We start from the raw sequence: 25,862 nt of genomic DNA, 5'->3' as shown, positions 1-25,862 counted from the left end.
CAAACTCATTTATCCTAAACATGAATATGAACCCTTAAGCTATTCAATAGTTATTAAAAAGACACAATGAGTGATTAGAAAATGATAGTCAAATGTGTGGGTTACATACTGTACATGATATGGAGTTAAGCAATGGACTGATATCCATTTATAAGTCCTTTTGAGTTCATTTTGGTGCATCTACATCTGTAAAGACAGTTTCTGTGCCATTCTGTGAACATAAGGACATGTTCTGTGAAGACCAGAGGTTAAATGGTTTCATAAGGAATCTCAGTCTGGTCTTTGACTTCTAGGTGGAAGGTTTCATAAGGAATCTCAGTCTGGTCTTTGTCTTCTAGGTGGGGGAAACCACCCACCGCAGTTTCTACTAATGATTTTCCTCATGTGATGGTCATGATATGCTGTGTCTTTGGCCATTAATCTTAGTTACTTGCCCCAAATTTGACAATCTCCTTTCTGTGTTGGGATTATCAATGTGTTCTTTTGTTTTAATGCTGTGGGCTGCTCAAAGCTGCTAGTTGGTGGACTTGCTTCAGACTCGTGGCACCAGGGTATCGTGGATAGATTTATGACGCAGCAGACACAGCTTTACATAAATCAGTTTGCATGTCTCAAAATTCAGTTTCAGGAACCACTAGTTTAAATTTTAATGTACAACTTTATTGTGATCAACATTGAGGACAGGAGAATATTCGAGCTCGTAAATGAAGAACATCAAAGCTGATCTGAAGAGAGTTTAGGTTTTCACATCATCGTCATCATCTCTTTCGTATAGCACACTGAGCTGCAAATGAAACATCATAAAAACGTAACTTTCCTACACATGTACACGTGGAGGCTTACCAGCCCAAATATACGTGGATATAGTGACGTCAAATGATTTAAAAAAAGATTTGGGGAGAAAAATGGGAACAGTCTGAAATAGAAAAAGTATTCGTGGAAGGATATTCATTCGAATTGATTCAATCCTACCTACTAATGATAGTGGAAGACTGCTCCACCGCTGAAGATCTATTTTAATGCGATCCATTAATTTTATAATATTTTATTTGTGCAATGACTTCAATGAGTTTGAAATATAAACCCCTAAGTAATGGAAGCCTGTAAAAGACATGCGAAAAGGGAGCATAGCTGGAGAAATCTGTTTTGCCAATTCATTTATGGGAAAACACTCACTTTTAGCAAAGTTCAGCTTGTATCCTGAAATAGAGACAAACTCATTCAACAGATGCATTATGTTATCTATGCAGTTAAGAGGGTCTAAAACATATAGCAGAAGATCATCTGCATATAATGAGACACGATGTTCTCTTCCTCCTCTGAGAATACCTGAAAATACTGAAGATGATTTTAACGCTATAGAGAGAGGCTCTAAAGCCAAAGCAAACAGGAGAGGAGAAAGGGGGCAACCCTGACGGGTGCCACGAGAAAAAGATAAATAAGGGGACGTTTCAGAGTTTGTTTTCACACAAGCTGAGGGAGTGGAATACAGTAAACAAATCCATGAGATTAGTTTAGATCCGAAACCAAATTTTTGTAAAACCACAAATAAATAATTCCACTCCACCCGGTCAAAAGCCTTCTCCGCGTCTAGCGAGATAACCATTTCTGGGCTTGATGTCCCGGATGGAGTAAGGACTACATTCAGAAGTCTACACATATTGGATAACAACTGACGACCCAGTATAAAGCCAGTTTGATCATCGGATATAATGGATGGAAGATGAGCCTCTAACCGTTTGGCCAGTACTTTAGCTAGTACTTTAACATCATTATTAATTAGGCTAACAGGTCTGTAGCTGCCACAAGTTTTCGCATCTTTGTCTTTCTTTAATATTAAGGAAATCAAAGCTTGGTTTAAAGATGACGATAAGGAGCCTTGATCTAAGGAATGATTGTATAATTCTAATAATAAGGGGGATAACTGAGTGGAAAACTTTAAAAAAAATTCCGCAGGGAAGCCATCAGGGCCAGGAGCTTTGTTGTTTTTCATGGTTAAGATGAAGGAGGCTATCTCCTCCAAGCAAAGAGGCTCATCTAGGCTACTGGCTATATCTGGGCTTATCTTAGGTATTTCTAATTGAGAAAGGAAAGACTGAATAGCAGCCATGTCCAAGCAGGCTTCTGACTTGTAAAGATTAGAATAAAAAGAACTAAACTCTGAGTTTATTTTAACCGGATCTGTAATAAGGTTATTTGAGGAATCATACACCTGTGAGATTAACTGGGAAGCAGTTTGATGTCTGAGCTGAGATGCTAGAAGACGGCCAGCTCCATCTCCATGCTCATAATAGGTTGCTCTTGTGCGTTTTATCAGAAACTCCGCCTTGTTTGTTGTCCGTAAGTCAAATTCAGTTTGTAGTTTTAGCCGCTGTGTCTCCAGAATAGGGTTTGGTGACCTGGCATTTAGCCTATCTACTTCTAAAATTTTGTCAATGAGTTCCTGCTTTTTTAATTTCCTAGCTTTAATCCAATATGCATTAAAATAAATAATCCTTCCACGTATAAAAGCTTTAAATGTTTCCCATAGAAGTGATGGCGAAACCGATTCTGATTTGTTGGTTTCCAGAAAGAAATCAATGCTCCTAGAGATATAATCACAAAATTCTTTATCAGTCAACAACCCAGTATTAAGCTTCCAGCCTCCAGCATGTCTATATAAGTTTTGGGGGAAAGAAAGGTCTAAAATGTGTGGGGCATGGTCTGAGATAATTATCGCTGAATATTCTGTGGACTTAACTAGAGATAATAGAGCTTTGTCTATAAAAAAATAATCAATTCGCGAATAAACATAGTGGACATTCGAAAAGAAAGAAAAATCTTTTGCAGTTGGATTAAGGAAGCGCCAGGGGTCTACACATCCCAATTGATCCATTAGAGATGAGAAGGACATAGACATTGACGTATGGAGCTGATGACTTGGGTTGTGAGCGGTCTAAATTTGGGTTGACTGTGCAATTAAGATCCCCACCTAAAATAAGGCGGTGAGTGTCCAAATTTGGAAGGTGGGAGAAGTGTGTGGTCATAAAAGCAGGGTTATCATAATTAGGGGCATACACGCTAGCTAATATGACAGGTGTTTGGTACAGAATTCCAGATACTATTACGTAGCACACCGTCGCCAAGAAGTTCGGACAGCAGGTTGGTCATGAACTCCCTTGCGCTCTTTCCCTCAATGCCCTCCGGTAGGCCGACCACTCGTATGTTATGGCGCTTCGAGCGAGAAACCAGGTCTTCTACGTTAGCTTTAAGCGCCGTGTTTTCCTTTTCCATGATTGTGAGTTTTGATTGAAGAGCGTTTACATCTTGCTCGAGCTGAGTCTGAGAGACCCGATTCCATTTCGCTAATGGTCGCTGCCTGTGTTGTCAGGGTTGCGCCAATCGATTCGATTGAGGACCGAATTGGTTCCAGAGAACTATTTAAAAGCACAAATGTCAGGGCATGTCAAAACTTTTCCAGGCCCCAAAACACCCTCGGACCCCAGAGGGTTAAACTCATCGGCCAGGTCCACCTGAGATCCCCACGACTATTGTTGTACTTGAGTCTGTTGCTTACCGCCTGTCCTCGTAGACTTGCTCATTTTGAATAAAAATTGAGAAGACGGGGTTGTTACATCTCTGCCTTAATTGAATTAAACACACCAACACGCTTTTACACTTCCACTCCAGTGCCCTCTCACTTGTTTACTGAAGATTCCAACACATCAACTTCTTTACAGGTAACAGCCCCCTTTAGTGACCAACACTGGAAACAACCCCAGTAACTCCAATACATAACATCCCCCCTTTTCTTGGATATATAATCACAATCATTAACTGAACAAGATCAAAACTAACTTTAAGAACATCTCATAACCTTCTTCAACACCTTAATCCTAAACCAATTAATAATAATATTTTATTTTCCACGATAAACATTAACAAACAAAGTATTTTATGAAAACATGCTAACATATAGGCTTATTCCTGAACAGTTATTTAACTCATATATTCCCCCTTTTCTGGTTATATTGGACGGCCAACATATATAGCGTGTTCCGCATGTATCTTGCCCCAGTGGGTGATTCTACAGTCACTTGGTTTCCAGTTTTGCTCACGACCTGGTGCAGGACTGGGTTGAATGGAGTCGTGAATTTATCTACCTTTTCTTGTTGCACAAGCACTGTGTCTCCTACATTCACATTTGAGTATTGTGCCCCCCGACGCTCATCTGCATATCTTTTTGCTTTTGCTTTTTGTTCTGCATCCCTGTCACATACTTGTTGATCTTTACATGGTTCTGAAAGGTTGGGTAGCTTTCCCCGAATCTTCCTATTAAACAGCAGTTCAGCTGGGCTTTTTCCAGTCATGGGGTGTTCAATACCTCGATACACAGTGACATATTTCCTCAGCTCTTTTCAAGTCCCTCAGCCTGTGCAATCCGGATTCTTTTCATTAGCGATGAGTTCTGGCGTTCCACCTCCCCATTAGCCTGAGCCCATTTGGGAGTGGTTTTGACATGTCTGATGCCGTTACTCTTGCAGAACACATTGAATTGTTCAGATTTAAACTGCGGTCCTTGATCTGACCAACATGTGATAGGCAGGCCGTGTCTACTAAATATAGACTCCAAGCTGTCTATGATTTTGTCTGATGTTGTCGACAACAGAACATCATATTCGTAGTAGTAGCGAAGTATGGAGTGACCAGTTGGGAGTGAGCCTAACAGGTCTATGGCCACATCCTGCCAGGGTCCATCTGGTAGTGGTGTAGGTCGTAACGGCTCAGGTGTATCTGGCCTGGATACTACCTGGCACCCGTGACATGACTTGCAGTACTTTTCTGCGGCTCTATCCATACCCGGCCACCACACTTTGGACCGGAGATGCTGTTTAGTGCCCACAATTCCTAAGTGTCCTTCGTGTGCTAGAGCCAACGTTCTGGGTTGTAATGCTTTTGGTATCATTATGCGTGTTCCACAGAGGACCAACTGGCCAATGCAGCACAGCTCGTTGGCTATTGGAGTGTATGCTTTACAGTTCTCAAAGTGCCCACTGTTAATTGCAGAGCGTACTTCTTTCAACTCTGGGTCACTCTCAGAGGCTTCCTCTACCTCTCTGGTGGTCAAAGCACTAGGCGTTGCACTCACTGCAATAAACCTAACATATTCTTCTGAATTGTGTACATGCCTCTCAATTTTTGATGCATCTCCCAACAGTATTGACAGCGAGTCTGCAATGTTCTGTCTGCCAGGTAAGTGCGTGACCTTGAAGTTGTATGGCTGTAGTCGGAGTACCCATCTTTCTATCCGGGCACAGGGTTTGGAGCGGGGGCTATATATGGCTTCTAATGGTTTGTGGTCTGTGACCAGCTCAAATTCTCTGCCATAAATGTAAGCGTGCAGTCTTTCACATGCCCACACGAGAGCCAGGACCTCTTTTTCTGTCTGTGAATATCTGCGCTCACAGTCTGTTAGACCGCGACTCACATAACATATCGGCACTGTCTCACCTTTTTGGATTTGAACCAAGACAGCCCCCAGCCCCACCGGGCTTGCATCTGCAATCACTTTAGTTGGTGCATCTTTATCAAAGTATGCTAATGTGCTTGCTCTGGCCAGTTCTTCTTTCAGTGCATTGAACGACTGTCTTTGTTCTGGCCCAAACTCAAAGTGTGTCTCCTTTTTTGTTAAACGTCATAGTGGTTCTGACAGCATTGCATACTGCGGAATGAATCTGCTGCTGTAGCCCACCAGACCCAGGAAGCTCCTAACCTCTGAAGCCGTCTTTGGTTCTCTTCCCTGCCTTACAGCTCGTACCCTTTCTTCTGTCGGACCAATTCCTTTCTCAGACAAAAGGATTCCCATGAATATCAGCTTGCTCATGTTGAACTGGCACTGTTCAGGGTTCAATGTGAATCCCCGTTCGCTCAGTCTTTTAATAACTGCATGTAGACGTTGGTCGTGCATTTCTTGGTCGCTGGCATGAACAATGATATCATCTGAGATATTTTCTACACCTTCGATTCCTGCTAAGGCATTGGCAACCTCGTGCTGATACTGTTCGCTGACAGAGGATACCCCAAAAATCAGTCTTTTATAGCGATACACACCATTATGCACCGTGAACGTTGTGATATCTCTCGATTCAGGCCTGAGCTCCAGCTGATGGTAACCCCATTTTAAATCCAGCTTGCTGAATATAATTGAGTCATTGATGCCTTGGAGAATCTCATCCACGTTAGGGATAGGGTAACGCTCCCTCACTATGGCACGGTTAGCCTGCCTCATATCCAGACACAATCTTATGTCTGAGTTGGACTTAGGCACTATGACTACAGGATTCACCCATGGTGTGGGACCACTGACCGGTTCAATGATGTCCATTTCCATTAGCTCCTTTATTTTCCGCTCTACTGCTCTCCTGAGATTAAAAGGGATGCGTCTAAGCGGCTGCGCTACTGGTCTCACACTTGGGTCTATGTGTAGAGTAACTTGGTTGGTGTTTAGCTTGCCAACCCCATTGAGCACTTCCGGATACTTTTGTTGCAGAACTTGCTTTAATTCAATCACGGCAGAAATGTCAGCGCCTATTTTTAAAACTCCTAGCTTGATGGCTGTTTCTCTTCCTAAGAGGGGTTCTCCTTTTCCTCGTATCACGATTAATTCAGCCTGCTCTGTTCTGTTGGATATGCTTACCTTACATTGGAATGCACCCTTGACTATTAGAGGTTGGTTTGAAGAGTATGAGTAGAGCTTTCTCTCTGTTTCAGGAATGTATGACTTGCATTTAACTTTGTTCTGTTTAAGATCTTCCCAGGTGTCCTCATCAATTACATTATTTGTGGCACCCGAGTCAATCAACAGTCTTAGTTTCACACCACCCACAATGAAAGTCAACTTTTCTGACACATTTTTTTCCTGGACAACAAATGCATAATCAGCTTCCTCCACATTGTTTATACGATTCTTTTTGGGGTTTTTCGTGTGGCACATTTTTGAAAAATGGTCTTTTCCATTACATTTGTGACATACTTGACCTCGTGCGGGACATGTTTGGTCTCTGCTTAAATGGTCTTTGTGTCCACACCTGTAGCATTTCCTGTCCACTTTTTCATCTTTTCTCTCTGCATGCTTGTTTCTGGTGTATACTTTATTTCCTTTCTCTCTTTTGTCTCTCTTTTGCGCCACTCGATTGACTGCGCCAGTGTCAGGTCTCAACAACATGACTGACATCTGCTCTTCAATTCTCTCACACTGTGATGCTAGTTCTACTGAGCGAGCAAGTGTTAGACTCGGACCTTCCTCTAATAATTTCCGACGAACATAATCTGATGTGCATTTACTAAGGATAGCATCTCTTATCTGATTGTCTGTGTCTGCTTGAAACCCACAGTCTTTTGCTGCTTGTCTCAGGCGAGTAGCAAACTGTTGTATCGTCTCACCTGTTTTCTGGTTCAACTTGTGAAAAGCTTGCCGGGCAAATGCTGCATTGACTTGGGGCACGAAATATGAGTTCAAAGCAGTCACTGCAGCGTCATATTCAGTAACCTCCCCTGTATTTTCCAGGGTTGAAAATATATCTTGTACATCTGGTCCTGCAAGATGCAGCAACAAAGCTCTCCGTTGTTGTTTAATCGCGTCTCTCGAGTCATCTGAGATTATGAGTCCTTTCCCATCTGCATACAGTTCGAAGGACTTTAACCATCGTGTCCATCTCGGTCCTAACGTGGCTGGGTCTGAAAAACATTCAAAATTCTGTATCCCACTTTTCTCCGTCATTGTTCCTGTTCAAAGTGCTAAACTTGTTTTCATAATTTAATATCCTCGTCGCCAGTGTTACATCTCTGCCTTAATTGAATTAAACACACCAACATGCTTTTACACTTCCACTCCAGTGCCCTCTCACTTGTTTACTGAATATTCCAACACATCAACTTCTTTACAGGTAACAGCCCCCTCTAGTGACCAACACTGGAAACAACCCCAGTAATTCCAATACATAACAGGGGTGTTTAAAAAATGAAAAAAGGATGTAATGAGTTCGATGTAATGAAAAAATAGGGTGTATTATGAAAGGATTGCATGAAATGACGCGGAGCTTAGACACCGTGCGTCTTAACGCCGAATTACCAAACCGGAAGCACACTCTATAATATATATATAATAATGAGAAAGAACCAAATTGCCTATCACAGCTATGCTGATGACACCCAGATTTACTTGTTTTAAATTCATTTTAAACCTCTTAAATCAATTTTTAAATCGTTTTCAAAGTTTTAAATTCCTTGTTTTATTGTTGTGATTATTATTTTTTTATTATTATTATTTCATTTCTTTTATATTCACTTTGAATTACCATTGTGTATGAAATGTGCTATATAAATAAACTTGCCTTGCCTTGCCTATAAGTGCTGCGGAGTTCAAACGAGTAGCGGGGTTTCGTTATCCTTTCAGTTTCGTTTTCCGTTTGATGTTTCTCATATTATCATTTATAGGCTACCTGTATTTGGCACTGAACACTTGGGATCACCTAAAATTAATATGAAAGAGTATTTTGCATTTCCCCACCTGTTCCAGTGTCATGGAACATCGCTATGTTCCCTTTGACGATTTAACTGGAAAATAAGCTTTTTGCATGCTTCTATAATGCCATATATTTTACACAATTTACATAATGAACAAAGATAGTTTCTTCTCTACACATGATGATATTTGTCAATGCAGAATTACTGTACAGAAAAAGTAATTTTGCAAGTGGTTACTTTTAATCTAGTATCTCACAAATGTGTTTATTCAGGATGGAGAAATGCACAAGAAATGCAACTTGATTGAGAAAACTTTGTAATATAACACATGTAGATAAACCCAGGACAGCATCATTTGTTTTGCAAACTCTCTTAACGCTGACTGAAGGGGAAAAAAAACCAAATAACACCATAATGCAAATTATCCAAATAAATACAATTTAAGATTCTCAGAAAACCACACAACGTATCTTTTTTTAAGAGTATTTGTTTACACATTGTTTTTTGAAGGTTGAAGGAAGTATATGTTGTTTGTTGTATTCTAGTTGTTTTTGCAAGGCAACTTCTACTGACATCCATGTGGTTAGAAACATCAGATGTGAAGAAACAAGCCATTCACACTTTAAATCTATTATGTCCATGTGTGCGTACGTACACAGTTGGGGGCAGTATGTGCACAGAGGGCTTTTAAACAGGTCTTCCATTCACATAGAGTTAGGAGGCTTGGTGGAGGAAACTTATACCGTTTTTACCACACACACTCTCAAAGTCAAATCAGATGCCCACTATCATTATCATCATTACCACTAAAAGTATTTAAATAAGTAATTTTCATTATGTTCAATAAAGTATTCGGAAGAGATTGAAATCGACATTGGATTATGTGCGTGTAAAGAATGCATTGCGTACCCAAGCCATCTGAAGTTACCCGCTGTAACAAAGATTGCTTTGACTTTCAGTCTTTACTGCTGGCATCATCACCTTTAGCTTTTACAAAATCAATAAAAATAAAAATTCCATCTATTTGAACTTAAGTTCACTTTTAAATACAATCATTGGGTGTACAAATCCTTTGACCTCAGTTTATATAATATTGTCTAGTTGAATCTCATTTAGCATACAATTAAATTGAAATTGGTTAAATTATTATGGTAAGTTAAATTAATGGAAAAATAAACATTTTGACTTCCTGATCGTATCATATCATATAATTGAATGTGTACCATGTAATATTTTATCATTTGTCAATGCAACTGTTGTTGTTGCTCAACACAGCTTCACAGAAATCAGTTTGCATGTCTCAAAATTCAGTTTCAGGAATCAGTAGTTTTTAATTTTCATGTACAACTTTATTGTGATCAACATTGAGGACAGGAGAATATTCGAGCTCCTAAAAGAAGAACATCACAGCTGATCTGAAGAGAGTTTAGGTTTCCCCATCATCATCATCATCATTTCTTTCTTATAGCACATTGAACTGCAAATAAAACAGTTCATTACATCATAAAAACGTCACTTTCCTATTCATATGTAATATATGTATTTTCATTTAAATAATTTTAATTAAAAAATCCTCAACATTTAACTAACATTCCTTTTCAGTTTTCCAGTGTTTATTTGAGCACACTCACTTGGCACAGCTTCCTTCCGCATCACTTCCTTTTCGGGTGGTTGAGACCACTGCAGCATCACGTCAGAAAACCCTCGTTCCACCAAAGCAGGCTGAAGCTAAAACGAGCAGATCTCTTAAAACTGCTATCAGTGTGATTTGATTTCAGATTTCCGTATGTTTTCCTTTCTCACCTGTGACAGGAGCTGGACTCTCATTCCAGGTTCAGACAGACTCGAACTGGATTTCAGATTCATCTTCACAAAGGTTTTCTTCAGTACAGGACCTAAAAGGGCACATGAGAGTGAACATACATGGACAGAAGGGAAAAGAAAATGCTAAATGCAAATAAGATACTGTACCTAAAATACTGTATCTACAGCAATTTTGTGCAAATGCATCTGTCACTTAAGATTAAAATGATGCAATGAGAGATTGTGTAGTGATCCGCAAAATCAATGTAAAAAAAAAAGAAAGACATTAAATACAGGTTCACTTTCAATAAGGATGGACATGGTTTAGTGCCAAACACAAATGTGTTTTATGTAATGAATTATTGACTGTTGAGAGCATGCAACTCTTGAACTTTAACATTATCGAACAATACATTGTATTCAAAAAATAAAGCCGTTAATAGTTTCCCAAAACACAAAATCTGCTTGCTTGATCCCACCTTCTCCATAGACCTCCACCTCACACAGAGTAAGAATCCTTGAATCTCCAGGAATGAACAGACTCACATATCGACCATCCATATCGTTACATGTGTACGTGGAGGAAACACCAGCTGGAATGCTGGAAATTACAGCACATCTAATGAGATATGGAGAAACCATCATTTAGACTTCTAGTCTTTCGTCATACATGTTTTCAGGGATTTTCATGGATATTAAGCAACGGAAAGAGGGTCTCACATGGGATTGTTGTTGCCGTTGTTCTCCAAAGAGTTTCCGATGCGAATCTCTGCTCCGTCTATTTGTTCTGGACAGCAGTCTAGTCTGTTTGTGATGACGACTCTACTTACTCTGTAAATATAACGCAGATCCACTCTCCACCATGGGTCAGTCTGAGCAGTGGTTGAGGAACACGATAATGATGGTTGTATGAAACCTGGATTGAAATCAATAGCTTGTTGACCAAGCCAGGTGCCAATGGTTGATGACTGTGTGATGGTTCTTCCTGTTGCCAAATTACCTGTAAGATGTCATAGTGTCGAGAAATGGTTTTAGTCAGCTTATTTTATACTCTTTGAATGTGTTTCAAATGTGATCTCTCTAAACTGATCGAGTCTTGACAAAGTCCTTTTTTAAGGAATCACTCGGCAACCATATTTATTTACAGAACCTCCGAGCAGCTATTTTAGGCATCTAAGACCAAGTCCTGTCTACCTGAATGGGCAACTCGTGAAATCGCAAAAAAACTGCCTGCCACACTATGATTTAAATAACCTATTTCAATTTGGCAACAACATCTGACATGAACTGTTGTCCCGTATATGTTGTCTTATGCTCAAATTGGGTTATAAAGGCTTCTTTTCCAGTCTGGTCTAGCCAGCGTGAATGTGCAGTCCTGTCTCAGGAGTAACAGCAGCTGCAGTCATGCATTGACTTTAAAAGTTAGCGATTGGCTCTTTTATTTAGAAAGTGGGACTCATTCCACCAAATTGAGCATTGTGCTTTCCATTCAAAATAATAAGCAAGCACCTTCTGGGTATATCTAAAGTCTTTGGACCTGATCTCCACTAGAACTACGTCTAGAACTATATTAAAACTACTTTAATGAAATGGGAATAGCTTTAAAAAAGTAAAATTCTACTGGAAAGGCTTTAGACCAGGTTATTAAGTAGCTCTGAATTACCTGGAAAAATCACATAGACTCCCACTTCACAGAGAGTAAGAATCTTTGAAGTTCCAGGAATATTCACAATAACATAACGTCCCTCCATCCCACGACACGAGTAGCTGTAGGTAGCTCCTGCTGGAATAGAAGAAACTACAGCACATCTGGAGAAAGAGGAAAGAGTGAGTTACTCCTGTGTTTTTGTTTTTAATTATTAGTATGACTCGTCACTTGTATTTTCGCCTTGTTCCTAAATGGATTGTAACATTTTTGAGATTTCTGTCTGTATCTTGGAGTTCTTTTAAGCCAGTGCGATCAAAATGTGATTCAAAGTAGTTTTAAGTGTCTGCTATTAAATGGCAGCTGATATGTGTACAGCACAAACAGAAAATGCATGGTTTAGTTGCACAAGGAGTGAAATGTTACAATTCACACCATAGTCTGGGTTAGTTGTAACATACCCTGGGGTGAGATGTAACATTATGATATCCACCGGGGTGAGATGTAATATTATGATATCCACCGGGGTGAGATGTAATATTATGTAACGAAGGATTATGACAAAAAAAGCTTTTTATTCAACACTGACTTTTCAACATAATTGGTGTGTGTGTGTTACGTTAATAAAACTGAATAACATGTGTGCGTAAGCATGATTGTTTGATCATGATTGGAAGCATGATTGGATAGCTTTGCTATGTTGAAATGTGCTATATAAATAAAATATACTTACTTACTTACTATTGTTAATGTTAGTCATAGTAATTGGCCATAATAACATTGAACTTGAACACTTGAACATTGAGAGACACCCCTCGGTTTGTCTTTCTCTTCCAAGACCTACACTCTTAAAAATAAAGGTGCTTAAAAGGATTTTCACAGCGATGCCATTGAATAACCATTTCTGGTTTCACCATTCAGCCAAAGGTTATTTAAAGAACCATCTCTTTCTTACCTTTTTAGAATCTGAAGAACCTTACTTTGCCATAAAGAACCTTTTGTGAAACAAAGATTAATTCAGATGTTAAAGGTTCTTTATAGAACCATTTAGACAAAAATGTTATTCTATGGCATCGTGAAGCACCTTTCTTTTTTAAAAGTGTAGGCATACTGAAATTCAAATAAAACAAATAAAACAAAAAATGTTTTTTGGAGTAAGTTAAAACATGTTTCGTTGATCTTACAACTAACCCCCAGTCCTGCTTTTACAACTAACCCAGAGTCTTGTAGCCATGAACTAGCTCTCATGTATTTACATGTCTATTTATATTCATATAATGTATATTATAAATAAATATATTTAATATATAAAAAATAGCATATTTTTCTGAAATATGTAAATGCTTGTGTGTGTATTTATATATACATAATAAATATGCACTGAACACACACATATATTATGCAAACAAAACCTTTATTTTGGATGCGATTAATCGCGATTAATCGTTTGACAGCACTAGTTTTATTTATGTCATACTGACACAAATTTAAAATGATTTGTAATAGTCAAATTTTGAACCTTCTGTATTTGATTATTCTTTCTTACCAGATTGTTAAAAATTCCAGCCACAATCAATCACAACAATGTATATACAATCACAGCTGATTAAGCATATAAATTGTCAGTTCGTTGTTTTACTCACATGCGCACAGACATTATTTTATACATGACATATTCTTCCATGTCGTGAGATGCATAAGAAATCTTTAGACACATAACGCAAACCATAATCAAACGCGAGCATTTTTGATGATCGTTTCTGTTCAGTCTGCTCATTTTATAGCATTTAACCACCGCCTCCAGTTTCCCCTTGGTTTTGACTCCAGCTAACGTTGTGATGTAATTGTGACGTCAGCACTAAAAGGGTCTATTAGTTATCTCTCTCGCACGCTCTCTCGCTTACAACACTATGTATATTTTATAATGTGATATTTTCCCCAACTTCTGTACCATGCATGATGTTTTGCACTATTTTTTTTCTTTTGCAGCTAATCTGCAATAGAAATGTGCAATTATGTGTCACTCAAATTAATAATTATTATTAATACACAAAGAAAACAAAGTTTTACTGTGTTTTTTTTTCTAATGTTACGAATGTTCTCGTAGCCAAGGCAACCGCAATCTGTGTATCATCTGATCATTCAATTATTCCATTCAATCTGGCAAACGAAAAATGGTAAAAACTGGTCAATATTTAATTTTTCTGTTTTCTGTATGCACCAAAAATTGAAAGTTGGCGTTTCGTGGAGGAATACACTTGAGAAATCGAAAGATGGCTTGTTTTTTTTTATCAAACAGAAAACAATATTTTAACTCGATATCTCTTATAAAAACACCTACTTTTTTAAAATTAATTTTAAATAGTAAAATACAAAAAAAGGGAGATTTTGAATACAAATAAGCACAATTCAAACTGCATTACCAAACAGGACCACAGGGAGATGGCAAAATACCACTAAACCTGCTGCCTTGCTTGGATTGCATTATGCTACTATATGGATATTGAAGCCATAAACCAATTTATAAACCAAAATAAGAGATGTCAAACCAAAATCAAATTTTTCGTTTGTTAAAACAAAACAAAAAACGAGCCACCTTTCAATTTCTTGAGTGTATTCCTCCATGGAACGCCAACAGTTTTTGTTCATACAAATTTTTTGTTTTTTCAAAATTTGGTTCATACAGAAAAACTAAATATTGACCAGTTTTTACCATTTTTTTTTTGCCAAATTGAATGGAATAATTGAATGATCAGATGATACACAGACCAACCACCAATATTAACCCTTTAGCACTTCACCTTGTAACAGAGTGAAATGTCTGTCACAGTTTTTCCATATCCTTAGGATAATGGAATTAAAAATTCTATGTGTTGTAATACTATGAGGCACTAGATGGCACTTGTTAGACACACCTGGATTGTATATCAGGTGAGTAGTTGCCTGAAGAAGTAGTTCAGTTTGGGTAGAGGGAACACATGTTTCTTTGTGCTACCTTGAACTTCTGGTTGACAAAGTCCTAGTTGAGAAACCTTTGGTTTTAAGCTCAACATGTGAGTATATTAGAATATTGTCTTCCTTCTTTATTTAGAATGTGGGAGGAATGTTTATGTTTGGTTTTTGGTATTTTCTATTTTTCAGAAGGACTTTTTCCCTTTTCATATCATTTCACTTCCAAATCTGTGTTTGGATACATAACTAATTGTAACTGTGTTCATTCGAATACTGTTTGCAGTGGATATGCCTTTGTGTTTGATTCCTTTGTGGAGGCTCATTCATATGCTAGTCGGAGTTATCCACGCTAAAGCAGATCAACATATTTCAACGCACTCAATGTTTTTCTTAGGAAAGAATAACTCATTTTTGCCACGGAATGGATCATCATGTCTCAATATTTAATTTTTCTGTTTTCTGTATGCACCAAAAATTGAAAGTTGGCGTTTCGTGGAGGAATACACTTGAGAAATCGAAAGATGGCTTGTTTTTTTTTATCAAACAGAAAACAATATTTTAACTCGATATCTCTTATAAAAACACCTACTTTTTTAAAATTAATTTTAAATAGTAAAATACAAAAAAAGGGAGATTTTGAATACAAATAAGCACAATTCAAACTGCATTACCAAACAGGACCACAGGGAGATGGCAAAATACCACTAAACCTGCTGCCTTGCTTGGATTGCATTATGCTACTATATGGATATTGAAGCCATAAACCAATTTATAAACCAAAATAAGAGATGTCAAACCAAAATCAAATTTTTCGTTTGTTAAAACAAAACAAAAAACGAGCCACCTTTCAATTTCTTGAGTGTATTCCTCCATGGAACGCCAACAGTTTTTGTTCATACAAATTTTTTGTTTTTTTCAAAATTTGGTTCATACAGAAAAACTAAATATTGACCAGTTTTTACCATTTTTTTTTTGCCAAATTGAATGGAATAATTGAATGATCAGATGATACACAGACCAACCACCAATATTAACCCTTTAGCACTTCACCTTGTAACAGAGTGAAATGTCTGTCACAGTTTTTCCATATCCTTAGGATAATGGAATTAAAAATTCTATGTGTTGTAATACTATGAGGCACTAGATGGCACTTGTTAGACACACCTGGATTGTATATCAGGTGAGTAGTTGCCTGAAGAAGTAGTTCAGTTTGGGTAGAGGGAACGCATGTTTCTTTGTGCTACCTTGATCTGCTGGTTTACAAAGTCCTAGTTGAGAAACCTTTGGTTTTAAGCTCAACATGTGAGTATATTAGAATATTGTCTTCCTTCTTTATTTAGAATGTGGGAGGAATGTTTATGTTTGTTTTTGGTATTTTCTATTTTTCAGAAGGACGTTTTCTTTTTCCTCTCATTTCACTTCCAAATGTGTGTTTGGATACATACCTGATTGTGACAATCGAATACTGTTTGGAGTGGATATGCCTTTGTGTTGGATTCCTTTGTGGAGGCTCATTCATCTGCTAGTTGGAGTTGTCAACCCTAAAGCAGATCAACATATTTCAACGCACTCAATGTTTTTCTTCGGAAAGAATAACTCATTTTTGCCACGGAATGGATCATCATTTCTCAGATAAGAAATCTAAGACGATTTTCTGGGTGTAAAATCAAGGACAAGGCTTCAATATTTGTTTATTTATTCTTGTTTATTTATTCGAGATCCATTCCGTGGCAAAAATGAGTTATTCTTTCCGAAGAAAAACATTGAGTGCGTTGAAATATGTTTATCTGCTTTAGAGTTGATAAATCAAACTAGCAGATGAATGAGCCTCCACAAAGGAATCCAACACAAAGGCATATCCACTACTTCTTCAGGCAACTACTCGCATGATATACAATCCAGGTGTCAATCGAGCGCCCTCTAGTGCCTTGTAGTATTACAACACATATCGTTTTTAATTCCATTACCCTAAGGATATGGAAAAACTGTGACAGACATTTCAATCTGTTACAACCTATATATGTTTCTTTATATTATTAGTATATTTTAAGATATCATAACACAAGGAATGTGGTAAAGAGAGTATTTTCGCTATTCTGTAATAATGTTTAGTGTTGTATTTGATTGTAGGAGGCGGTAATTCTTTCTGTGATAACTGGAGACCACACTCTGTGATAACTGAGGGAATTGCCTGTGACGCCTGCTGACACTTTAGAAAACGAATAACATCAACCGTCTGATCATCAGGAATGTAAATGTGTGTTCCGCTTCAGGAACTCGAGCTGCGTCGGAAAACGCTTTGGGAATGCCTTCAGCGTGACCACGCTCTGAATCACATATAAAATCAGTCTAATGGAAGGGCGAGACGTCACAGGCGGGTGACGTAGAGACCAGGAAGCTATAAATACACGTGCGGTGGAACCGGCGTCAGCTTTTTGTCATTCAGCAAGCGCTCGGTGTGTGTTTCAGTCGCTATTTTTTGTGAGTCTTATTTAGTGTTGTTTGTCCACTTAAGACCATTATGTCTAGCTTCAGCCAAAAAGAAGCATTTGGCCGTTTCTCGCGCCGGCCCCGCTTTCGCCGAGGCGGAGCAGCGGCTGTGCTCGTGGGATTCGCATATGGATCCGGTGGAGGGAATGTAGACGGGGGAGTCCCTATCTTATTTTTCACCCACCAGATCCAGCGCCCGCTCTCAGGGTTCGGAAGCCCACGCTGCGGTTCCCCCCCCCCGGGAGAGGGCTCGACGCTCCGCCTGTCGGAAGCCCGCGCTGCGGTACTTCCCCCCCGGGGAGAGGGCGCGACGCTCCGCCTGTCTTCCTCCGAGGAGGTTGATATGGAGGGTGTCGATGAGTTCGCCAGTTGCACAAGCATCAGTTACAAAAGCATATTATGCCTAATTATAATGAGCAGTATTACTGGGGAGCGGAGCTAATGCAGTCAGCTCTCGGGAAAAAGAGAGGGGGGCTGATTGTGCTTTTCCCGCTGTTTATTACATAATTTTTGGTTTTGATATGAATCTTATCATACCAGACCGTGTTTACTTGTCTGGTTGTTTGGCTGCATTTTATTCTGACTATGAGAAGTTCTGAGGAGCTCTTGGAAAATAAATAAATAAAATTTTCTCGAGTGAGAGCACGCGGTTACCTCAACAGGGGCTGCTGGGCGGGAGCAGCCCCAACCAACCGGGTTCCAGCTCCTCATCTGCCCGTCTCTCCTCAGTGCCCTCAGGAGATCGTTCTGCCAACCCTGCCACCTACGGTGCTTCAGGACGCAGCGGTCTCCGGCGAGCAGTTCTCTCAGTCACCGTCCGGAAACGTAGCGGTACTAAGAGGCTCGCTATCTCTTCGGAGGTTTCTAGAGCAGCAAGGTCGGAAGTCCCCTGCCGGTTCACTGCTTCAGGGCACCGATCTAGCCGCTTTGATTACACCAGAGGTCAGTCTCGAGAGACTGATTTCCTTAGTAGACCTTTTTTTCAGCATGGAAACTTCTGCCAAATGTGTCTCAATGGGTCCTACACACTGTAGAAAGAGGCTACCGAATCAGTTCGGTTTTCCTCCACCTCGTTTCAACGGGGTCATTCCCACTCTGGTGGGCCCCGAGCAGGCTCTGGTAATGGAACAAAAGTTAACACACTCTTGAGGAAGGAGGCCATCGAAGTGGTCCCTCCTCTCAACTCAGTCTGGGTTCTACAGCCGGTACTTCATCGTTCCAAAGAAGGATGGAAGTTCCTGAGGTTTGCTTTTGGGGGAAAAAGCTTACCGGATTCTTTCGTTCAGCCTTGCAATCTCACCCCTCACTTTCACAAAGTGTGTGGATGCTGCTCTGGCTCCTCTGTGACTCCAGGGCATCCACATACTCAACCACATCGATGATTGGTTGATACTAGCTCAATCGGAGCAGATGGCGATCCGGCATCGAGATGTCGTTCTCGCTCACATGAAAGAGCTGGGGTTAAGACTTAACGCCAAGAAAAGTGTGCTTTCTCCAGTACGGAGAATCACTTATCTGGATGTGATGTGGGATTCGACCACGATGCAGGCACGTCTGTCTCCTGCTCGGTTTGATTCGATCCTCACTGCAGACGCGATAGTGAGAGAAGGCCGGTCACTCACTGTCAGCAGTTCCAGAAACTGCTGGGTCTGATGGCAGCTGGGTCCAACGTGATACCTTTTGCCATCCTCACTGCAGTCGCGATAGTGAGAGAAGGCCGGTCACTCACTGTCAGCAGTTCCAGAAACTGCTGGGTCTGATGGCAGCTGGGTCCAACGTGATACCTTTTGGCCTGCTGTACATGAGACCCCTACAGTGGTGGTTCAATACCAAGGAGTTCTCCCTGAGGGGAAACCCGCTCCGTATGCTCAAAGTCACGCGGCGATGCCTACGTGCCTTAGACATGTGGAGTAAACTTTGGTTCTTGTCTCAGAGCCCGGTGCTGGGAGCTCCTTGTCGCCGCATAACGCCAGCGACAGTTGTATCTCTCACCGGTTGGGGAGCGGTCATGAGTGCCCGCTTGGCCCGCGGTCTGTTGAGTGGTCGCCATCTCACATGGCACATCAACTGCCTGGAGATGCTGGCCGTGTTTCTAGCATTGAAACACTTCCTCCCAGACCTAAGAGATCACCATGTGTTGGTGCACACCGGCAACACAGCGGTGGTCTCTTATATCAACCACCAGGGAGGGCTGGCGCACCATATCCTTGTGTGGTCCTAGGGGAAACTCCTCTCGCTGAGAGTAGTTCACATTCCTGGGCATCTCAATATGGGAGCAGACATCCTGTCGAGGTGGTGAAGCAGATAGGGAGAGTTTTTGGCCAGGCTCAGGTGGACCTGTTTGCGACTCGAGAGATATCGCACTGTCCCCTCTGGTTCTCTCTGACTCATCCAGCTCCTCTCGGACTGGACGCTATGGTACAGACGTGGCCGAGGCTTTGTCTGTATGCCTTTTTCCCCGATTGATCTGCTCCCGGGAGTTCTGGAGAGGGTGTGCCAGGACTGGGTCCGTCTACTGTTAGTAGCCCGGTTCTGGCCGGTCCGAGTATGGTTCTCGGACCTGATTTCCCTTCTCGACGGCTCTCCTTGGGAGATTTCCGTCAGGAGGGATCTCCTCTCACAGGTGGAGAAGACCACCAGCTCGACCCAGTTTACTGCCCAGTTGGTACAGTGCTGGAGTTCCTGCAGGCCCGATTCTCTGCAGGGTCGACCCACTCCACCTTGAAAATCTACATGGCGGCCTTTGCGGCCTACCACGCCCCTATCGGTGGCCAGTCAGTGGGCAGACACCCCCTAGTTACATGTTTCCTCCACGGTGCGCTGAGCCTGAGGTCTCTGGCCAGAGAAGTTTATGCTAAGCGATGGATCAGGATGCTATTCCATAGCCTCGAGTCCTCTGATCTCCCCTCTCCTTTGGGGGTCAAGGCTCACTTCTTCTGAAGTTGGCCTTTGGGCGGGATTTCCCCGCCTACTTTGGCAAGTGCCAAAAGTTCCACACTAGGCAGGGATTTGTAAGTCTGGCCGTGTAGGCATACTTGTTCCTAAAGCGTTTTCCGATGCAGCTCGAGTTACTGAAGGGGAACGTCTCCAGGTTGTCTCCAGGTCGAATGTAACCATGATTCCCCGAGGGAACGAGATTCTGCGTCTCAGTGCCATACTTCCAGCATCCCTGTGAGTGCTTGCTTCATTCCTAGAAGCTGATGCTGGTTCCACCGCACGTGCTTTTATAGCTTCCTGGTCTCTACGTCACCCACCTGTGACGTCTCGCCCTTCCATTGGACTGATTTTACATGTGATTCAGAGTGTGGTCACGCTGAAGGCGTTCCCAAAGCGTTTTCCGCGTCTCGTTCCCTCGGGGAACCATGGTTACATTCGTAACCTGGAGACCTTTTCTGCCACGTCAAAAGGAACAATAATTTACCTGAGCTGTGAATCTGAGTTTGCAGTCTGTATTGAGTGTGATGAAATAAAAAGACTGTGTAGGCCTATCGTGAAAAAATAGCAAGACATGTCTTTGTATTGGGTTGTCCGTGCTCACTGGAAGCAAAACATTATCCATATGACACGAACAACGAACAAATTACTCTTATGATCCTTTTTATTTTAGTTAAAATCTCACGCCTAAGTGTAGTCCAATTTAAGAACAAATGACTTTTCAACACCATGTACTTAAAAGCAAATTTAAATAATTTTCAGTGATGTCTGTGGAATTGAAGAACGTTTTGGATTATTTTTGTAAAATCTATTGTGATATTTAGTGTGGATTTGGATGGAGTGAAATTCCTTCAGACAATTCTGGTGAAGTCTTGCTGCTTTCTTTATATATTTTATTTTATTTTGTGGTCTTATACCAATATTAATATATTGTAAACACATGCAAATACTGAATATATGAAAAAAATATATATATTTTTTAACTGATCATATATCAGAAATACTCACACTGGGTTGCTGAAAACATCTGAAGAAACATTTCCAACGCGAATCTCTGCCCCGTTTATCCTGCTTTCACAGCAGTCAGGTCTGTTAGTGATGGTCACTCTGTTCACACTGTACATCTTCATCAGGTCCAGCTTCCACCACGGATCGGTTTGTGTCGTAGTATGACTACAGGTGGAGCTCAACCCATCCAGAGCATTTTGGGTGTACCAGTCATAAAATAATGTCGACTGAGCGGCTGTTCCCCATCTTGCTACGTTCACTGGAATTTGTTCAAGAGAAATGTCTCAGGCTACGTATGTAACAATGGTTCCCTGAGTAGGGAACGAGACACTGCGTCCTCTAGGGGTCACTATGGGGAACGCCTCGTCGTGACCCGTTTCTGAAGCATACATTGAAAAAACACCAAGCTACACATCATTCACTTCTTCGTCTGAAGCTTGCGTCCGCAGTATGGCAAGAAACCTAGAGGACGCAGTGTCTCGTTCCCTACTCAGGGAACCATGGTTACATACATAACCTGAGACGTTCCCTTTCAAGGGAACTCCGAGCTGCGTCCTCTAGGGGTTGCTATGGGGAATGGTATACCCATGCCACCATGCTGAGGGGAGTGCATGCCAGAACCATGGCGAGCACTAAGTACCAAATCTACCAAAGCTTTAAGGGCGTTTGCCCCTGGGACGTTAAGACAGCTGTCAGTGACATTATTCCCTACGGCCAAAGGCCTAGGCTGCATACCCCAAAAACGTTCCTGTTCGGGCCAGAACTCCTGGGCCCGGGGTAGAGCTCAAGGCTTGGAATCAGGAATAGACTCCTTTAAGGGAATACAACCAAGAGCCTAGAATATATTAAGTCTTGGCCTGTCACACAGGGGCTACCGCATGCTCTGCATATGCTGAAGGAACTGTCTCAACAGACCCTTTAATAGCAACACGCTGTTAAAGTAGGTATCCAGAGGATACATAGGTGGAGTGGTGCTCAAGGTGGAACCAGGGTTTTAAACCACTCAAGAAAGAGCACGAGGCTGCCGCGCGTAGCTCTTACCATACAGGATTTTAGAAAGAACGCTGGGTACTAGCGTGCGAACTTACCACAGTGTGGATTTTAGAAAGTGTGCAAAGACTTCACGTGCACACTTACCATAACATGGATTTAAAAACCGTTCTAAGGGGCCCTCGTGGTACTCTGAAAGAGCAGCCCATAGATGGAAATGGTGCATCCCAAAACACTATGTTTGAGAAGTCATCAACTCGATCTAAGGTATACTGCTGGAATGGCTAGCAGTAAATCTCTAGCTGAGGGAGCAAACACCCAGATCTCAACGAGAGGGGCTCGACCTACAGCACAATCGTTAGAAATCAGAAGGGTAAGCGTACTGCAAGCTAGCCAGTTGCTCTAGAGAAAGGGAACGAGGCTAATAACGCGTAACCCTTACCATACAGGATTTCAGAAAACTGCACAAAGCATAACGTGCACACTTACCTCTATGTGGATTTTAGAAAGTGCGCAAAGCTTAACGTGTGCACGGACCTGGCCGCATGATCCAGGAAGCATGAAGCCGAAACCAGGCTATCATACCGGCTGGACATCATATCGACAAGTGAAGTAAACACTGCAAGTCGAGCACCCGGTTTCTGAAGCCAACAGAGGGGGTGCTCACCGAGGACCTACCCTAGAAAAGGACAGAAACCCACAGGTCCCGGAAAACACTGCAAAGGAATCTAGCAGATGGATTATACACACAACCACCAGCGCATAAAATACACACACATATATGTATGGCTCAGACCTGGACCTTCGTGGAATGAAGGATTTGAAGGCCGCTGAGCGCGCCTTCGCTTCCCTGAACTTCTCGATCACCATCTCAACGGAGGTACCAAAAAGTTCAGAAGGCAAAACCGGAACATCGAGTAGAAAGCCCCTCTCTTTCTTCCCGATATCTGCCAGGTTCGTGTTTTTTCAATGTATGCTTCAGACACGGGTCACGACGAGGCATTCCCCATAGCGACCCCTAGAGGACGCAGTTCGAAGTTCCCTTGAAAGGGAAACCTTATTTACAACTATGTTTGTATATTTCTATTCTGACTGGAATTTTACATGCAATAATATATTATAAACATGGTTTGACTTATAGGTTTAGAGTGTTTTACATTTATGTTTATTCATTTAGCAACCACTGTCTTGACAACATGTCATCCGAAAAATAGGGGAAAAAAAGAGACCACAAATATACATTACCATTCAAACGTTATCTATTTATTTTGATTATTTTATTCAAGAAGAATGCATTACTGTCATTTATGATCAATTTAAAGACATTTACGTATATTGTATAACAAGGGTTTGTTACGATTTCATATAAATGCTGTTTTGAACTTTCTATCCATCAAAGATTCCACTTTGCTGATAATCAGAAATGTTTCTTGTGCAGTAAATCATTATATTAGAATGGTTTCTGAAGGATCATGTGACAATAAAGGGTGGAGTAATGATGCTGAAAATTCAGCTTTGATCACAGCAATAAATTACATTTTGCCTGACCTGCTGCTGCGTATGCCCTGCCATTCAAGCGAGATGTAATCTGAAGGGGCTCAGATGGGAAGGAGGGAGTTTTAAGAGAATTTGTCTCACCCGTAGAGAGATAGCTGGCCAGCGTTTCTTCTACAGGGGGCATCTTCTCATAGCCGCTTTCGCGCATCGCCTCGATTTCCACTTTGCTGATAATCAGAAATGTTTCTTGTGCAGTAAATCATTATATTAGAATGGTTTCTGAAGGATCATGTGACAATAAAGGGTGGAGTAATGATGCTGAAAATTCAGCTTTGATCACAGCAATAAATTACATTTTGCAATACATTACATTGTACAATATATTCTCATAGAATAAAGTTACTATTTTACAAAATTAGTTTTTACTTAATTTTTGATCAAATATATGCAGCCTTGTTGAAAATAAGAATATTATATCAAAAAGGGAAAAAAACTAAAATAAACAAACAAACATAAATAAATAAACAAACAAATACTTTTGAAAGCTTGGAGAGAAATGGAGAACGGTTACTGTAGATTATTTTTTCCCCATTTCTTTCTTTCTTTCTTTCTTTCTTTCTATCTTTTTTCCCTACTCTCGATCTCTCACCCCCTCTTGTGTTATTTTTCTCTTTTGTAGTTTCATTGCCTGTTGCTCATTGATGCTCTCTTACAGATTTCAAACAGGTTTCGAGTTTGAAATAAGTTCACAGTCTTGTGAATAATCTTGAGTCATTGAGATGCTGTGAGTGGACCTTTAATGTTGCATGCACATTTCCAGATGGTTATCAAGCAACATCTGTGTGATTTATGTGCTATGCTTTAGTTCCACATCATGCTGCACAGTTGCAAATAATTTTGTGATTTCTCTGTTGACTTGGATGGAAAGAATCAAACGGTGGCCAGTTTCAGTTGAAATGCAATAAGTGTTTCAGGAATACTAATTGTAGGATTTCAAACTGGCATTAATTATACCTAGTAAAATAAATTATGGATCTTAAGTAGTTCTGCTGCTTGTTTCAGTATAGATGTAAAATTGTTACCTTGAGCTGTTTCTAATGACTGAATTATTCTGAGCCTACTTTATTTTTAACTTAAAATCCATTGGCATAGGCTAAGTCCATAGTTTTCATCATGTGTCTGAAATGTTTACATTGTAGAGCCCTGAAAATGTTTCACGGCAACATAAACTCACTGACAAAAGATGTAATAATATTAATTCATGAAATGTAATCATTTAATTCTCACCTTCTGTTCCTGCTTTTGTTTGAACTGCGAAAAACCCTTAAAATGAGAAAACACAGAACGATGCACAATATTTAGCAACTTAAATTTATCTTTCTTGAGTATTAACCTACATTTTGTTAGATGTACACTTAAAGGGCACCTATTATACCCCTTTTTACAAGATGTAATATAAGTCTCAGGTGTCCCCAGAATATGTCTGTGAAGGTTCAGCCCAAAATTACGGTGACGCATTGCTGCCACACACATATAATTTTTTTCCACTCAATTATGTAATAATAACGAGATGTTGTGTTTTCTCGTTAAAACGACATATTTTCTTGTAATAATGAGATGTTTTCTCGTAAAAACGAGATGTTATGACATAAAAACAATAGAATTATCTCATTAAAAACTACATATTTTCTCGTTAAAACATATTTTTTCTTGTAATAACGACATTATTATATTCATATTTCCATTTGTTGTTAAGTCAAACTTCAGTCATTCAAATAAAGAAATATTCCAAGCCCTGAGTCGATTATTCAAAAATAACTGTTTTGATCTGATCATATAGCCTAAACGAGTCATGGGTCTGAGTGCAGTTATTGGATAGCACTATATTGTAGACAGATTGGAGATTAATCCTAATAAACATGCCGCTACAATTAAAACTATTACTTTAAAATACATTTAAAACAGTGTATTTCAATAATTTCAGCAGCGTGCAGATCCACGTTTATGTGAGACTGTGGCAACAGCAGCGCGGACAGTC

At 40.4% G+C, this 25,862-nt stretch overlaps 1 pseudogene; it reads right to left on the bottom strand.

The window, feature by feature from the left end:
• Positions 1–9,460: 9,460 nt before the first annotated feature.
• LOC107754933 (uncharacterized) overlaps positions 9,461–25,862 on the bottom strand; it is a 21,769-nt pseudogene continuing 5,367 nt past the window's right edge.

This window comes from Sinocyclocheilus rhinocerous, unplaced genomic scaffold (genome assembly GCF_001515625.1).
Source record: "Sinocyclocheilus rhinocerous isolate Xijiao unplaced genomic scaffold, SAMN03320098_v1.1 scaffold2577, whole genome shotgun sequence".
In the NCBI taxonomy this organism is placed as follows: domain Eukaryota; kingdom Metazoa; phylum Chordata; class Actinopteri; order Cypriniformes; family Cyprinidae; genus Sinocyclocheilus; species Sinocyclocheilus rhinocerous.
Note: the sequence above shows the minus strand (reverse complement) of the source record. Positions and strands in the feature narration are given on the sequence as shown.